Source organism: Tachypleus tridentatus, chromosome 9, assembly GCF_004210375.1.
Source record: "Tachypleus tridentatus isolate NWPU-2018 chromosome 9, ASM421037v1, whole genome shotgun sequence".
Lineage (NCBI taxonomy): Eukaryota > Metazoa > Arthropoda > Merostomata > Xiphosura > Limulidae > Tachypleus > Tachypleus tridentatus.
The window spans coordinates 109,706,647-109,720,423 of NC_134833.1; the positions used below are offsets into that span (position 1 = coordinate 109,706,647).

A 13,777-nucleotide genomic window follows, 5' to 3' on the forward strand; every position below is an offset into this window, starting at 1 on the left:
TGATTATTTTGTGACTCTTAGTAATCCAAGCTGGAGCTGCATAGTCAATTACTGGTCTAATATATGTTTTGTAAATTTTTAGTATATTGCGTGTTGATACTCCACTGTTCTTACCAGTTAGACTCCTAGCATAGTTAGTTCTCCGCCAGAATCTACTTTTAATTTCATTAAATGGTTAATCCATATTAATTTTAAATCATAGGTTAGACCAAGAAATTTCGCTGATGTGGTAGTCGGAAGTAAAGTTCCATTCATAATATTTCAGGCTGTACGTTTTTGTGCTTTGTCAGCTTGGTAAATACGACTAGTTGTGTTTTTGCTGCATTTATTTTTATTCTGTATTGGCAGTATTCACTTATTCTATTTAATTGTAGTTGTATGTTTGTGGCTGCTATTGCCGGTGTTGGAGCACTTTTCCAGACTGCCACATCATCAGCGAACTCTGAGGAGAATCCATGATTAGGATCCTTCAGTGGCATATTGTTTACATACATGATGAAGAGTATAGGGCTAACCTCCCCTTCCCCACATTTAACATGTGATGTTAAATGCTTCCAACAATATGTTCATTTTCTATTGACAAACCCACGTTTCAAAGGTCACCAATTCTTTACATATTTTTATTACTTCAAACTAAAAAAAAGTTGCCAGTAATTGATACATTTGTTTTAATAAAACACGGTGTTAAATGCTATCAGTACTTTATTCCTTTTAATACACAACACAGAACAAATAATTGTTAAGTAGAATTAATAATAATTTAAGTATGACAATGCAAAAAGACAAAAAAGGATTGTCATTTCATAATGTCAATCACCCATTAAGTTACTGTCTATGTATATCACACATCTAATGATATTTCATGTGATATGAAGTGCATATGATTATGAATTTTCACATTAATATGGAGTACGTAGTTATCGCAATAGCAAGGACAGCCTAACACCCTGTTTCGTGTTTAAAATAAAAGGCGATAAGATACTGAAGTACCGTCGAACACTCTCTGAAAGAGGGTGTTTTCTTATAGCAAAGCCACAAAGGGCTATCTGCTCAGCCCACCGAGGGGAATCGAACCCCTGATTTTAGCGTTATAAATCCGGAGACATACCGCTGTACTAGCGGGGGGGTTTCTCTGAAAGAACTATTAGTAGAATATATTCAGTGTCTGTACTCACTTAATTGGATTCAAGGATTTTTTTCAAAAGTAATACATACATACATGATGAAAATGAGCAAGAAAATCACTTAATTTGGTCTATTTCATCTTTAAAAAATACATTGATCAACTTATCTGGATGAGAATGACGTTATTATCCATTAGTTCAAGGTCAGAGCTAACTATAATATGGGTCACTTTTTAATTTCAAATTGTCCTGTTACATGACTGAATAGTGAAGTGAAACTAAAACTTACAAACAAAATATTTCTCCATTTGCCATTGAACGAGCCCTTAGCGCCACTGCAAACGAGTTATTTTGTGCCTCGCCATAAATAGAATGCGTCTTACTGGGCATCTGCCACATAGGTCAGCATAGCGAAGTTTATTTCTTCTGTACATTGAAACAGTATCCAGTTGCAACTACGAGCTTCTGAGTTAGTCTCAGAGCAAGTATCATGGAATTACTGCGAGCTAGAGTTGACTGCTATTGTTGTATATCAATGTTTTTTAGACTGTGTGTTGCCATCCCAAAAAGGTAATGGTAAAGACTACCATACTTTTATGTACTACTTTCACAATACCACAATGTTGAAATATATTAAAACTTTATGCATTTTAGAATTAGTATTTCTATTGTTAAAAGCCAACAATACGTCATATATGTATTTTAAATATGCCGACATGTCAAGTCGAACTAATAATTTACATATATCAATTGAGACTTCACGCTACTTAACGCAACTAACTTGTCATAGTGTGAAATAATATCAGTACCAATATATTTTCTTACATTAAGGTGTTAAAATCTATCAGTACTAAATTAATTCGTTTTTTCGACACACCCAGTTTTTAAATATTCCTTTAAGAGAAGGTATTTTTGTTGAGGCTTTTACAGGTTATCAAACTTTGTGTATTTCTTTTAGTAGTTCGCTCATATGGTTATTTCAATATAAATATTTTCATGAACCACTAATTCTTATTTTCTGTTTGACTGAAAGGCGCCCTAAGCACAGAGTTAGCTAAATAGTTAAGTCAGAGACTCTTATCATCTAGGCAGAGCCATCCCAAATTTTAAACTGCAAACATTACGGAAGGAACCAGCTATAGCAGCATCCATTGCCTATAGTAGCTACTCTTAACTAAATAGTAAGACTGATTGTCTGAATCATAACCCACTGACAACTAAGAATGCAAAGCATGTTTGTAGTACCTTGTCTCGAGCCCGAACAGCAATCAGATTCCAAGTGTGATGCAAAAATCACCAATACTTTTTTATTTCTTTAAATGGTTAAAGGTTTCATCTTGATATAAATACTTGAGGTACACCTTTTGATACATTATTGACCAAAATGTTTTCATATTTTGTAACAAATAAGATCATTATTATTAAGATAGAATACAAATATATTTAGCATTGTCAAATTAAGAAGTGCATTTTATATTAAAAATCTACACATGTAAATTGTATAATAAGACAGGTTCTGACATCTTTAATGAGTTATTAGAACAGCAAACAAATTTATCCTTATAGGAAAATATGTAACTCATTATTTCACTCATCATAAGAAAACGTTACCAAAACATATATATAATGACAAAATATAACATTAAATTATCAAAAACAACGTCTCTAACCTTATATTAGTTCATAGTAAACATTCAGTACTTGGGTAGTCCTCTCTGTACTCTAATAACCACTGCAAGGTGGTGTGGTATGCTGTTGATGAGATTATTGACGTAACCCACTTATAATTTCATTCCAATTTGTCAATAGAAGGCGCTAAAATTCAGCTGGTTTAGGGTCTGGGTTAGCAACTTTCCGATTCGGTTCTGTCCGACAGTTCTCAATGGGAGTATAATCTGGAAACTTTGCTGGTCATAACAATCTACTGACGTCCCTCTGGATAAGATAATCCTGTACAATATTCACACAATGTGGGCAGTAGCAATGTCATCCTAGAACACAAAGATATTACCAAATCTTTTCCAAGCTCATGACAGAAATATCTACTCCATGTGATGCCTATAGGAAGCGCCATTGACGCTTCTCTTGAGGATATAAAGATCAGTCTTTTCACCATAATGAATAGCTTACCAAAAATGTACTGCATCACCTCCTGTGTGTTTCATGTGAGAAAGGTAGTCTCCCCACCTGTTATTCAGGTAGACAAAAATCATAAAACTTACCATCAGCTTTAACAAGCAGAAAACAGGCCTCACGCGAAAAGATGATATATCGCTAGTGTTGTAAATGTAAGCTGGCATGCTTTCTTGCCCAAGTAACATGGTGACGGCGATAAACTCTGGTTGATAGCGATTTGAAGATTGCCCCTCTTGCAAAATAAGCTTGTTTGGTCAGTCTCCTGTTCACTGTTCTTCTGAATATTTTGAGATGAACATATTCATGCCATTTTCGTTGTAACATGTTGCAAAACTTCTTTCGACCATAACTTATTAACTTGATCAAAACATGATCATTTCGGACAGTAGACTTTCCTAAAATAATATTTCCTGTAATCTGATGACGCTTCAGAATTTTGGATAAGTACACTTGGGGTGACCGACTGTTTTGGAAATGTACGTTTGTTTCATACCACCTTTAGATAGTCAAACAATATGACTCCCTATAACTTCCGGTACGTGACAAGACATGACTCTACAGCAAGTATAAAGAAATTGATTGAACAAAGCAATGATCTGTTTCGATAAATCTTATACCAAAAATATACATACCCTTTAATACAAAACAGGTGAGTATGTTTATTTTGATGAACAAATGCTCAAAACAACTTACACAGACCACCACAATAACAACCCGTATATGTTTGTCCAATCATACGTTACCTTCTTTTACCAGTCGAACATTTACTCAATAACTACTCCATGCATGTAAACAATAACAACAATACAGAACAGTATTCAAACGTTTCAGCCAAGACTATATAATTTCGTTAACTTAGTATAATTTATCAAAGTGATAACATTAAATCACATTCAACTGTGGTATCAAGCTATGCACTCAATTGGTACAGTATATTTTTTGTCCAAACTAAGCCTAGAAATGTAGGTATAAATATCACAAATAAGTCACAAACAGAGACTCTACTTATTTATTTTTGACATCTTTCGGACTTAATTCTAACCTAAAGCTTCTGGTTTAAGTTTTATAAAAATTGTTTCAACGTATCCAATTAATCTTTGCTGACTGACTAAACACTCCAGAGTACGGTGCCATGACAAACTACATACTGTAACACGATATTTGATATAAAGCGAAGTCAAGAAGCATAGATGACGGTCCCACGAGAAATAACTTCAAAAAGTTTCATTCTGTTTATACGACAATATAATATGATTGAATTAGGATAAGATAAAACTTGTGCAAACAGTAATTAATGAGATATGCTTTGATAAAACATAAAATATGCATTACCGAATTGCGTAGTAGGGACTTGCAATGCTGTTTTTGAACATAAATACTTCAAAATAAAACTAGCATATATAAAGCTTAGGTACCAGTCCTTTGTCCAGGTTAAGAACTTAAAAATATTTTGGTGGATGCTATGATAAATAACGCAAGAATTCAAATGTTCACACAATTTATTTATAGCATAACATGTTATTACAATATTCATCATTACCTCACTAAAAGTTTTGTATAGCATTTAAGAACTCGCTACGTATATACTTAAAACATACTACACAGTGTGTGAGAGACAGGATGACTTTTTAGGAAGAGGTAATGGCCAAAGAGTGGCAGTAGGTATGCTTTCTGTTACCCGCTTTTAACATTCAGCTCTTAATGTTCTTCCACATTATTTCACGTTGTTAATTAATTGACGGCCATTGTGCGTAGAAGTGTCTTACGTGATGAAGTTTTAAGTTTACAGGTCAAAGTATGAAGTGGGTATAACTCAAGAGACAGCTCTTCATATCAGCATTATGATAGTTAATGTAGTAATAACGTTATCTCATTTTCAATGTTTTCTCAAGGATATTAGCATTTTAATTAAAATAAAGTACAGAAAAACGTTTTAACCTTCTTAGGTCATCTTTATAATCACTAATTCGTTTCAGTTTATGTATTATTGCAATAGCAGAAGTAATTTTTTTCATTGCATTCATTCATAGAAAGTGCTAGCGCATTCTCTAAGAAAAATAAAACGCTCGTGTATTCTCCCTCCGCACTATGTGTATGTTGCGTTATGGAAACTTTAATGAGTGTGTTTTCTTAGAGAACATTCATAATGGGCTATGTATTGTGTCCACCAAGGGTAATCAAGCACCTGATTTTAGCATTTTAATTTTAACTACTTACTGCTGTTCCACTGTGGGACGAAAACTTTAATAAAGTTGTTTGTTTTTTTTGTTTGTTGTCAGAGTGTGTTGCCATGTGCTAATGTAGTGAATATTAACTTACCCCAAAAATAATAAACGTCAATAACAGCAATCATGGGAGGTGGAAGGGTTTGTAAACCCTCATTAACATACCCTTTGTCCCAGACAATCATTCCACAAAGTTTAGTTACGATTAGCCCATTGACCTAGAAGTAGTTAGATAACAGACAAACAGCCAGACACACAGGTTTTTTTGCTTTATATATATACACATATGCATGGGTGTCATTTCCTTACAAAATATCAGTATAATCATCATATTTTAAATCTGCAGAACTATATTCATATATATGCGCGTGTCTGTGTGCAAAGCCACATTGGATCATCTGCTAAGTCCACCGAGGGGAATCGAACGTCTGATTTTAGTGTTGTAAATTCGTAGACTTACCGCTGTACCAGCAGGGAATCATATATATGCATATCGCATTTTTATACACAGTAATGGTAATAATATTGGAAACACAACCGATGTTTCTTGGTTACTAAGATGCTACATATATTAACGGGCCCGGCATGGCCAAGCGTGTTAAGGCGTTCGAATCGTAATCTGAGGGTTGCGGGTTCGAATCTCGGTCGCACCGAAAACATGCTCGCCCTTTCAGCCGTGGGGGCGTTATAATGTGACGGTCAATCCCACTCTTCGTTGGTAAAAGAGTAGCCCAAGAGTTGGCGGTGGGTGGTGATGACTAGCTGCCTTCCCTCTAGTCTTACACTGCTAAATTAGGGACGGCTAGCACAGATAGCCCTCGAGTAGCTTTGTGCGAAATTCCAAAACAAACAAACAATCAAAAACAAAAACAAAAGCTTTGCGCGAAATTAAAAAAAAAAAGATAAAAATACAAACATATATTAATCGTAGCAAGCAAATTGTGTAATGCAAGAGTTTTCGCATGTAAATTTTTTACGCAATGCAATAAATTTTACGTTCATGTTACCCTACAGTTTATCAATGTAAGATTATGAAACAGCGGTTCACATTATCTGTATTATTTTCAGCAGTTTAACCAAGTTGATTTATTGTTTTTCGGTCTTCAATTTTTACATATACTCATACCGTCTCAATAATGGTGACATAGGGTCTTTGTGCCGGCCGAACTATGGTTGTAAGTGTTCCATCGAGTTATTTACCATCAAGATATCGTTTCGCTACATCTGAGCTATGCTTGGTATCGTTTCTTCATTAAAAGATGAATCCCAGTCCAATAAGTCGTTTATCTTAGTACCGGTAATAATCAGGATTGGATATACTTGTCAGCAGTCAGGATGCCATCAGTTTTAGGCAGAACACCGACACTGTTGGCTGGAATGTAGCTCTAAACTTGTACTCACTATAGATACCTTTTGTCTCTTCAAAGGGCTGAAACAAGAATTAGACCATAAACTGTTGCATGAATAAAACTGGAGAGACGTGTACTCTCTAAAGATTAATCCAAGTTCAGCTTGTATGGTCAACTCTTTTCAACCATGGTTTTCGAGCACCTTCGCTTTCAGTGGCACAGCGGTATAGTTACGGACTCACACTACTAGAAATCGGGTTTCGATATGCGTGGTGGGCAGAACACATATAATTCATTGTATAACTTTGTGCTTAATTCCAAACAAACAAATAAACAATTCCAGTGAAACCAGTACTGCTAACGGAATTCTTAGTTTTCTTGAGATAATAATTTGAATTTACAACGAGATTGTTGGCAACATCTGTGTTTGCCATCACATATCTCATGAAGAACATACCATCAGATACTTAACATTACTTTTGGACAGTTTATATGTTTTATATTTCAATCACACGTATTATTAACAGTGTCAGTTTCACGTGCCCTCTGTAGAGAATGGAGTCTTGTGTATTGAATATGATCAAATTGATTTACTTTAACTATGCAGTGCATAAAGACAGAATTTTCAAAATTATCTTGTTGAGTTTCAAATCTTATTCTTCGTTACTTTTAAAACAAGTAAGAGGCTATAGGTCATACGGGTGCATTACAGTTAATAAAGGTGAAAAAAAATAAAACAAGCCTAATGACTGCTTTAACCTTTGGGATTGTACGTAAAAGGTTGGCTTTTGATTTTGTTTCGCTATATGGGTTCAATTCGATGAGTAAAAAGTGTACTTAGTTTTGGTCGGTTGTATTAATTTTGCTTTAATAGCAGGGTATGTGTTCATTCGTTTTACTTGTGAATGAGACGGTATTTTTTAGAGTAATTCATGTCAAAATACATTTTGGTTTTCTTTTTTTTCTGATGTAAATTAATGAATAGAGTCTCACTAGACACGAATGTCAGAACCGATTGATTTAAAACATGTGAACACTGCTGCGACATTGTAGTAACTACAAAATATAGTTCAGTTCAAAAGCAGCATCCCTTATACCAACTCATAATTCGATTGATTTGTTTTATGTAATGTAAAAAAATAACGATACGGTATATTCTGAGTTTTCGTTTTGTTATAAATATATAAATTACATTCGTTCACGTCAAAACTTACTTTTTTCTAACGTCAAAGATTATATTATAATAAAAAAGTAAATTCCGTGAGAGTTTTTTTTTATATGTTGTCAAAACGACGCAAACTAGTTCATTATGTTGATTTTTTTGTCAGCAGACCTTTCGGTATTACATTGTCATAGTGTTAAACTTCGCCTATCTCTATATATTTTTATTCCCCAATTGAGGGTAATATAGATAAAACACACGTTTAAGTGCGTACTGGCTAGGTGGTTAGGGTGCTCTACTCGTAATCTGGAAGTTGTGGACTCGAATCCCCGTCACACTAAACATGCTCGCCCATTCAGCCGTTATAATGTGACGGTCAATCCAACTATTCATTGGTGAAAAAGTAGCCCAAAAAAACAACTAACTACCTTCCCTGCAGTCTTACACTGATAAATTAGGGACAGCTATCGCACATAGCCCTAGTGTAGCTTTGCGCGAAATTCAAAATTTGCTAACCTTGAAGTGATAAACTAGAAGGATGGCAGATAGCAACAATACCTACAGCCAACTTTTGAATTACATTTGTCTGCCTTTATAACGCACTTAACACATGGTCACTAAGTACAGAGCGCATTGTTTTTATGGTAATGTTGGACTCATAGGTCTTCCTAATATGATGTCCTAACATATTTATAAAGTTTAAAGTGTTAGAAATTCCCCGGTCATTGCAGTTTAAACCAACTTTTCTGAGTTATATTAGTAACTCAGTAGTACTTAATGTTTAGTGAAAAAAATCCTAATTAAGCCTATAGCTTCTTCAGATTACTAATTTTTAAACATTTTATCTGAAAAATGTATCTTATGATTCATAAATCCAATCATTGTGTAGGAAAACTCACTTAGGCAGAAGTGACTCTGTCTTAAACTGTTAAAATAGTTTGTTCAAATAGTGTGTTTGCGTGTGTGTTTTTCTTATAGCAGAGCGATATCGGATTATCTGCTGTGTCCGCCGAGAGGAATTGAAACCCTGATTTTAGTGTTTTAAATCCATAGACTTATCGCTGTTCCAGCGGGGAACATTGTTCAAGTAGAATACTTTATTGGTTTGGTACATCCAATGGAAACTATTATTTTGGAGTGAAATATATATATATACACTGCTGGCCAAAATCTTAAGGCCAATGAACATAAAAAAAATATGCATTTTGCGTTGTTAGGCTCAAGCACTTATTTGAATAGAGCTTAGAAAGATGAAAATAAGAAAAGGGAAAATAAAAATAAAAAACTTTTTTAGCATTTAATAGGGAAAATGTGAACACTATGAAATTAGCCTAAATACACGTTGGTCAAATGTTTTAGACCATACTGAATCGAAGCGTTAATCGGTAAACACGTAAAGAAATTAGTCATTTGTGTTCAAGCATTAGCGTTGTCAACATCTCCCACTGACATCTCCTGTGTTACATTGGGTTAAAACTTGACAGCGTTTGAACGTGGCAGAATTGTCGAGCTGCAAAAGCAAGGTCTTTCTCAACGTGCCATCGCTGGTGAGATTGGGCGTAGTAAAAATGATGTTGCAAATTTCTTAAAAGACCCTGAGGGATACGGAACGAGAATTTCAAGTGGTCGGCCCAAGAAAATTTTGCTGGCGTTGAGTAGGAGAATTCGATGGGTTGTCCGGCAAGACACCAGCCGATCGTCGAACCAGATTAAGGCCCTTACGGACGCAGAATGCAGCTCGAGAACAATACGAGTAAAACGGCATCTACGAGAGAAAGGCTTTAAAAATCGTAAACGTCTTGAAAAGCCACGCCTCCTTCCACACTACGAAACAGCTCGGTTAAACTTTGCTGGGAAGCACCAAACATGGGACGTAGAAAAGTGGAAGAAGGTTTTGTTCTCTGATGAGAAAAAACTTAACCTGGATGGTCCAGATGGCGTCCAACGTTACTAGCACGATACGGATATCCCACCGGAAACATTTTCTACACGACACAGAGGAGAAGGTTCTATCAAGATTTGGGGTTCTTTCTCCTTCCATGGAACAATGGAGCTTCAGGTTATACAGGGGCGTCAAACAGCAGCTGGCTACATTGGCGTGTTGGAGAGAGCATCCTTATTTACTGAAGGCCCTCGCTTGTGTGGAATTGACTGGATATTTCAGCAGGACAACACTGCAATTCACAATGCCCGCAGGACAAAGGACGTCAATTCCAAACAGTGCATGATCTTCGTGAAGCCATCTTCACCACTTGGAATAACATTCCAGCCAGCCTTCTGCAAATGCTTATATCGACCATGCCAAAGTGAATGTTTGCAGTTATTCGCAATGAAAGTCGTGCAACTCACTACTGAGACCTCTTGTTGGGCATTTCCTACCCTGTTTAGGACTTCTTTTTGGTGTGGTCTTAAACTTTTGACCAGCTAGTATTTAGGCTAATTTCATAGTGTTCACATTTTCCCGATTAAATGCCAAAAAAGTTTTTTTTATTTTTATTTTCCCTTTTATTATTTTCATCTTTCGAAACTTTACTCAAATAAGTGGTTGAGTCTAATAACGCAAAATACATATTTTTTCTTTATGTTCATTGGCCTTAAGATTTTGGCCAGCAGTGTATATCATTCATAATTTATATGTTTGTGTTTGATCATCCAGCTGTTACAACTAATTTGGTTTGGTTTGTTTGCACTAGCCGTCCCTAATTTAGCAGTGTAAGACTTGAGGGGAGGTAGCTTGTTTGTTTTGAATTTCGCACAAAACTACTCGAGGGCTATCTGTGCTAGCCGTCCCTAATTTAGCAGTGTAAGACTAGAGGGAAGGTAGCTAGTCATCAACACCCACCGCCAACTCTTGGGCTACTCTTTTACCAACGAATAGTGGGATTGACCGTCACATTATAACGCCCCCACGGCTGAAAGAGCAAGTATGTTTAGTGCGACAGGGGATTCGAACCCGTGACCCTCAGATTATGAGTCGAACACCTTAACCCACCTGGCCAGGCCGGGCCGTTACAATCAGAATTACCTGTTCATAAAATAAACAAATCAGAAGATACAATTACTAGGAATCCAGCAAAATAAATACAAATCCTTTCTCAGAAAACGTTGCGTTACTAACTTTAACGATTCAATTTAATAAAAATAGATAATCAACTTTATTATATTTTGCTCCTAATCGGCGTATTTTGTTTTTTCTAACAAAATAAATTTTATTTCTATGTAAATATTTATTCTGAAATATATAAAGTTTGGGTTTTGTTTGTTTGTTTTTGAATTTCGCACAAAACTACTCGAGGGCTATCTGTGCTAGCCGTCCCTAATTTAGCAGTGTAAGACTAGAGGGAAGGCAGCTAGTCATCACCACCCACCGCCAACTCTTGGGCTACTCTTTTACCAACGAATAGTGGGATTGACCGTCACATTATAACGCCCCACGGCTGAAAGAGCAAGTATGTTTAGTGCGACAGGGGATTCGAACCCGTGACCCTCAGATTATGAGTCGAACACCTTAACCCACCTGGCCAGGCCGGGCCGTTACAATCAGAATTACCTGTTCATAAAATAAACAAATCAGAAGATACAATTACTAGGAATCCAGCAAAATAAATACAAATCCTTTCTCAGAAAACGTTGCGTTACTAACTTTAACGATTCAATTTAATAAAAATAGATAATCAACTTTATTATATTTTGCTCCTAATCGGCGTATTTTGTTTTTTCTAACAAAATAAATTTTATTTCTATGTAAATATTTATTCTGAAATATATAAAGTTTGGGTTTTGTTTGTTTGTTTTTGAATTTCGCACAAAGCTACTCGAGGGCTATCTGTGCTAGCCGTCCCTAATTTAGCTGTGTAAGACTAGAGGGAAGGCAGCTAGTCATCACCACCCACCGCCAACTCTTGGGCTACTCTTTTACCAACGTATAGTGGGATTGACCGTAACATTATACGCACCCACGGCTGGGAGGGCGAGCATGTTTAGCGCGATGCGGGCGCGAACCCGCGCCCCTCGGATTACGAGTCGCACGCCTTACGCGCTTGGCCATGCAAGGCCATAAAGTTTGGGTTCACTATACTTTGAAAATAACTTCAAGAGAAATGTAAACCTAAGATAATATTAAAATAATCCGGAAGAATTATGTTTGGGTATCTGCTTTAAATATGTTTTGCTTCAGAAATAAAGGTGCTCTTTGAATTACATTTTTCAGTAATAGTTTCTCTCTCGATAACCATCTTTAAACATCGTTATTAAATTTCATTTTTTTTTGTGAACATGGGTTATCTTTCTTATTTTTATTTCTTCTGTGAACATGTACACTTAACGGCATCTTTATATTCTACTCGTAAAAATCACAAGTTTTTGAATAATTAAAAATGTAATTGAAATTTTCTACCTTTAAAAAGCTCAGCTACAAAAGTGCACATTAGTCAGTAAAATTACACACTTATGTTTCACATTACTAAAACACAGTTGTAAAATTAAAAAAATATATTAAAGTACATGGTTTTGAACTACGGGGCTCGAGAAATGGTCGTAGAACGATTTCACTGCGCTACATATCTGTTAGAATAAGGGTTCCTTAAAATATTTAAATTATAAGAAATTTAAATTTTTTTGCATCCCTTGTTATTATTAAAGCTGATTTTACAATTTTTTCATACTACTAAAATAATTTTACTTTATAAAAAAATACAATATATACATTAATTTTAACATCTCTTTTGTTGTAAAGTGACGAGAAAGATCTAACATAGATTGATAAAGAGCTCATAATGAGATGATTAAACCCATTATCGTAGAAAACAACGATAGACAACTGACAATTTACAGTGCAAGACACTTCCAACAGGACGCCATTTATCAAGTGAACAATCAAATTTCGTCCACGATACGAGTTGCCAAACGATTTATCATGAAATGTGATTTCCTGTGGAAAATAACTTAATCCAAAGCTTACTAGTTATGAACTTGTATAACAATCAACAAATTAATGAATAATTGAGCTTAGACATAAATCCTATGTTTACTTAGTTACTTTATTAACCCACATATCAGATACTTTGATATTATTTAACGTTATTTTGTCGCTTAGATTCACATAGCTCATAGGAAATGGTTTTGGATATATTCAGTAGGTATCTATCCCTTCTCTTTTTCTAGAAACTGAAAACAACTTTTACGGTTAAGTTCAAATACCAATAGTACGAAATACGTAAGATCAATATATGCATTAAACATATTGCGCTTTGGTTTTTACCATCATCCTGGTGATCTACACAGTAGCTGCGGGATAAGTTCGGCTCAAACCTAGCATTATAGGTTAGGTTTCTTCCGCAGTAGATATGTCCCATAAATAGCTTACACACATAGCACTCCAAAAATGGCGATGTATTCCAGAAGCGCTGAGGTTGCGGTATTTCCAAATTTGGGAGGAAACCTGATTCCATCAGAAGTTTTCATTGCCTAATTTGTTCGTGTAAGAAACATTGACATTGTCTTGAATAACGTGCCTTACACTCGAAGATATGGCTTGGTGTAAACACCTTACCAGTACCACATATGTTTCATCTTGTTCGTAGTTCACTTGAATTCGATACTTTAAGTTCTAACTTGTTAGGCTTAAGGAAAAGTTAAGTTGGAAATATTAAAATGCTTAAATTTTGAGCGTCTGTAATGAAGTTACCGAGCTGAGAATGTTCTCTGTGCTGCCTTGTGCTGGAAGTTGGTTTTGTTAATAACACGAGGTATGAATAGCTTGCCTCTTTTTTTCATCTGTAT

At 35.4% G+C, this 13,777-nt stretch overlaps 1 long non-coding RNA gene across 1 annotated transcript; it reads right to left on the reverse strand.

Moving 5' to 3' along the window:
* Window positions 1–684: 684 nt before the first annotated feature.
* LOC143226030 (uncharacterized) lies at window positions 685–13,716 on the reverse strand. Its single transcript, XR_013014250.1, has 2 exons — window positions 13,257–13,716; window positions 685–3,815 (listed from the first exon to the last, which is right to left on the reverse strand). It is a non-coding gene; the product is annotated as an uncharacterized LOC143226030 (long non-coding RNA).
* Between the last annotated feature and the right edge of the window lie 61 nt (window positions 13,717–13,777).